The 5,138-nt window shown below is 35.1% G+C and overlaps 1 protein-coding gene across 2 annotated transcripts in view; it reads right to left on the bottom strand.

Moving 5' to 3' along the window:
* Positions 1-3,146: 3,146 nt before the first annotated feature.
* extl3 (exostosin-like glycosyltransferase 3) overlaps positions 3,147-5,138 on the bottom strand; it is a 22,691-nt gene continuing 20,699 nt past the window's right edge. For both annotated transcript variants that reach the window (XM_043219640.1, XM_043219642.1), the window contains exon 6: positions 3,147-5,138. This exon is cut by the window's right edge and continues 210 nt beyond it. The gene's annotated coding sequence lies outside the window, so the exon portion shown is untranslated.

Genomic DNA, 5,138 nt, shown 5'->3' with positions numbered 1-5,138 from the left:
TTTCCTCAAGCCTGCAGATATCAGATGAAATTGATAATACACACACACATACTGTGTATATATATATATGTGTATATATGTATATATATATATATATATATATATATATATATATATATATATATATATATATATATATATATATATATATATATATATATATATATATACATATATATACACACACACACACACATATATACACACACACATATATATATATATATATATATATATATATATACACATACCACATTTATCATGAAGAATACCTCAAGCAAACAGCTGAATCTGAAAGTGAAGATGGTCAGTGTGTTTGTGGTTAGTGGCTCATTCTGACAAGCTAATGTGACAAGCGACACCTGTGTTAATTGAAATAAAGCAGATTAAATAAAAAAATTAACAAATATTAGAAAGGTTATAGGGACAAATGTTAAGATTATTAATGCTGAAAGTAAAATAAAATTAATTACAGCTAAACATAAAATAAACTTTATAAATAAATGCATACATTTAATAAAAAATAAAGAACTGGAATATAAATGTTTTTCAGATAAAATGTAAAAAAAAAAAAAAACATTTCTAAATAAACTAATAAAATGACAAAAAGCACATAAAATGACGACAAATTGAAAATATCAAAATAAAAGCTAATCCGTAATATTAAAATACTACAACAGTATACAACTTTTTCTAATATTTCACTTCTGAGTGAATTTGTGAACCGACTTTACAAAACCAGTAAAAAAAAAATGGAGATTCTCAAAACATCAGACGATTTAAAGACTTCAAACATGATGAAGGAAAGTGACGTCAGTGAAGAAAAACGTCCTGCAGACGCAATCTATTGTAACGGCATTCAGACATTTACAAGTGACATTTGGAGCCACAGTCAAAAGTTCAGGATGATGAATACGAACCTCAACCCAGTTTTTTGTATCCAGCCCAGCCCTCTGTGGTTTGAGAAGAGTTTGGACTGAAGCCCTGAAACAAGGCTGTAACGCAGTCTCTCTCTCTGCACTGATATCATGTGTGTGTCTCACGGGTGCTGTAAACACACACCTAACACAACATCCAGCTGCGTGTGCTTCTATTAGCAGCGCTGGGACAGCCCACGTCTGGACATCCTGAAGTTATTACAGTTAAGGTCATTAAAAGTCAGCGCTTGTGTGGGATTTCATGGTAAGAAACAGGTCTACTTCAGAAGCGTAGTTAAAATACTGATACATTTTTAAAGATCCAAAAGAGATTCAGTAAAGAGCAGTGTGTGATTTTCTCTCATCTTACGTTGTCTAATTAACATTAATGTCTCAGGAGGCAGAAGGTTTATTATGCCGCTGTCCCTTTAAGAATATCTGCACGGATCCGATACAGTGAAACACATCGGACTTACAGTTGTATTGTGTGTGTGTGTGTGTGTGTGTGTGTGTGTGTGTGTGTGTGTGTGTGTGTGTGTGTGTGTATAATATATAAAACATAACCGACTGCGTTCATGTGAATACTCCACATTGTGTTTATCTGACCATTCAAGCGCAATAAAACGCCAAAGAGAATTTACGTTCGCGCGAGGAGAGAAGCTGTCTTCACGCGCGCCGCTTATTGCTTATAGCTAAATATCGTGCACTTCTCTACAATGCATGCCAGCGAGTGAGCTCAGCATTGCTTACTGCTCTTAACAACTATATTCGTCATCAGAACAAACTATTTATTTTCTTATCCAATACTATGAGTACATACTGTGCGTTATTGTTAGGCCCAATGAAATGCGCATAAACATAACGCAGCATCAAGTTTTCTTGCAATATATGTCAACAGCGCACAGTAACAGTAACTTCCTTTGTGCATTGAACTTAAGGAAGCGTTTTCCGGTGCTCTATATTGAAGCTTTTCGTATTATGAAAGATTAATCCTCCTAAAGCCTTTCTTGTTCTGTCCCATCTATCATATTTTGCTGCCTTCATTACCTATCATTACATTACATTTAAAAGAAATTTCTTTGATTTTATAGTATATAATTATATAAATAACATTATACCAGAGTTTTTCATTACTAAATAATTGCGTTTTACTAAATTTGTGCACTGAATTACCCACTAACCTAGTTTGTAATAGTATTTTTGTCATAGATTATGATTATATATATTTTTTTCATGTTATTTTTCATTAAGTTGTCTACATTTGGCAGACTGGATCACTTCTGAAAAAATGTAATCATTAATGGTAGCTTCATTTGTTAACTTGAACAAACAATGAACGATACACAGTATTCGTTCATCTTTGTTAACATGAATAAAAATACAATTATTCATTGTTAGTTCACATTAGAGCTCAGCGCATTATCTAATGTGATTTTAATAATGCATTAGGAAATGCTGAAATTAACTAAGATGCCGTAGAAGCGTCGTTCATTCTTAGTTCGTGTATTAATTAACTTTATAAAGTGTCACCCTAATAAATACAATCAATGACAGACTGAACAAATTTTAAAAAATGATATACGAAGCAAAAGAACAATATGCAGAATGATATAAAGAATGCTTGTTAGAGGTGTCTTCCAGTATCTTGGTGTTTGAGGTGTTTCTGTTGGCTGCTGGGAAGGTTTCTGAGGTTCAGCTCGAGATGTTTCCTCACAGGGAGGCTCTAATTTCACGTCGGGCTGCTTCTCAGCCTCTCATCATGTGTTTCAGCTGATGTCAGACAGATGCGTGTCTGGGCTTTGATTACAGACTGCGGCGTTTCCTGAACTGCAGACCCCGCCTGAGCCCGGGGCCCCTGAAGCCCGCAGACCGGAAGAGTCAAAACACAAGCATCTTATAAAAAGGTGCAAATCAGGAATGAACCATTTATTTGTGCAAATGAATCCCCGAATTACCGTAACGCGTGATTTAGAGAGGATTTTACTGCTCCAAACGAATGATGAAATCGGCTGGAGTTCGTTATCGGTGAGGACAGGCGAATTAGAGCTGTGCAGATGTCATGGGGCATATCACAAAAAAAAGCAAATGGCCTACTGTTTTAACTAAGGAATGCTGTATTTTCACATCACCTCTCATTTATTCGTAATGTGCATTTTATTTGTTTTAATTTCAGCTTTATATTTATTTCATAACCTGAATGTCAAATGGGAAAAATATATTGCAATGTAATTATTTTAGTTAACATTTTATTTCAAGGATTTCTTTCTTATAGTTAAACTACTGGTTAACCATTTTACAATTTCTCATTTTACCTCGTTCCTCAGTGAACACAAACACAATTAAACCTATAGCAAAATTTCATACGATGAATCAACGACACAAATCATTCATTTCAAAGCAATTGATTGAGATCTTCACCACGAGGAAAGAGATGATGACACTGGCTGGTTTATTAGTGTGGTTGAAGAAGTTGTCAGTTATAATGTTTGCTGGCATTCAACACTTTACTACCAATAGTTTATATCGTCAGTTTTTGTCCGATCCCAAAGGCCATACGGCTTTCACCATAATTAAAAAAATAATAAAACATTAAAGCCTGTTCAATAGATTTATACACAATACAAACATGGGCATGTTACCAAACAAAAAAAAAAAAAAAAAAAAAAAAATTCATATTTCTATTCTAAGGGGAACAAAGCCACATTTTTGTGTTTTTAAAAAATAAAACTCATTAAATTTACAATTTCAGAGCCATTTTCCTAAATGTACCTGTCAAACATGTCAAGACAGCTGTCATGAATTAAACATTAAACTGTCAAGCTCAGCGTTCTCAAAGGCATCTCAGATTTTCCAAATGAAGGGTGAAATCAGCTCAGCAGAAGGAGCCTCAGGTAACATCCCGGCACAGAAAAGAGACACGTACCGTTTACAGAGCAAAGAGGAACTACACCGCTATCTTCCTCACAACCTGAAACCATGCTTGCCATTCGAATCCACGCATTTCACAGACGACACACAAACACATTCACACATGACGCAGTCAAGAACACGTCCAGGTCACATTTCACCACAAAACCAAAACAAAATAAAAAATAATATGCATTAAGAAAAAATGTATTAATTGACTAATTACTTTGGGACCAGATTGACATTTTCATGACAATAAAGCATTTTTTTTTTTGTAATAATCTCCCTAACGTAATCAAATAAACTTACCATCATTGGCATTTAGAAAAAATAAAATATTTAAAACATATACATTTGAATATTTCATAGTAATATTTGCTGCATTGCATTTAACATGACGTGAACCCGAAAAATGAGGCGCATTACTGAGGTTTTTTGGGTTATAGTAGTGAGAACTCATAAAAATGACTTGTCATTTTTAAAAAGGGAAATATTTGCCAAAATGAGAAATCGGTTGCTGTAATTCAAAAAACAGCCAAACGCTGAACAAAAAAAGGTTTTTCTTTATAAAAAAAAATATATGATTAAACATGACCTGGATTTTCGCTCGTGAAATCATTGAACATCATTAAAATGACACGCAACACATGAGCCAGTCACGATTTTCCAGGCGTTAAGATGGATCCGTTATTCCACAAGTGTACGGAACAGGTTACATACAGACCTTTTGTTTTCTCGTATGATTGCAGGCATGAGAACGTGTAACAGCTTGATTTGGTGCTATTCCTAAGCAGTTATCTTGTGCTATTCTTACTGATGATCAACAAATATTTGACGGGGGTTAATGATGCTTAGTCAGCATCAACCTACGGAACGACACACACAGCCATTCACACGCACACGAAAAGCACACACGAGTTAAACGAACAAACGAAACAACAACATGACCATCAGTGCGTTTCAAACAGGTATATGCAAAGAAAATACACGAATCATTTTAGACATGTCGTCATTTCGACTCTCCCGTAATTCTCAGATACGTCATCAAAAACATCCTACGGCGGTCCATAACGTGTAACTCGACGTCCATTGACGCGTCCCTGTCCCAGACTTCCCGTGAAAAGTGGTGCAAATAAAGCCTGTAGTGGTTGCTGATGAATCACGCACAACGTTAAAAACTCTAATCGTTCTCCCTCGACTTCAAGGAAGGCGGGTTCAAAGTGAAATCCTCTGATATTTACAAGAAGCTTTAATTCCCTTCACGTTCCCAGAGAGAGACCGTCTTGAGTCTGTGCTTTTCCGTCCTCAGATCCT

The sequence above is a fragment of the Puntigrus tetrazona genome, chromosome 20 (genome assembly GCF_018831695.1).
Source record: "Puntigrus tetrazona isolate hp1 chromosome 20, ASM1883169v1, whole genome shotgun sequence".
In the NCBI taxonomy this organism is placed as follows: domain Eukaryota; kingdom Metazoa; phylum Chordata; class Actinopteri; order Cypriniformes; family Cyprinidae; genus Puntigrus; species Puntigrus tetrazona.
The sequence above is the reverse complement of the archived record's forward strand: the minus strand, read 5'-3'. Positions and strand labels throughout refer to the sequence as shown.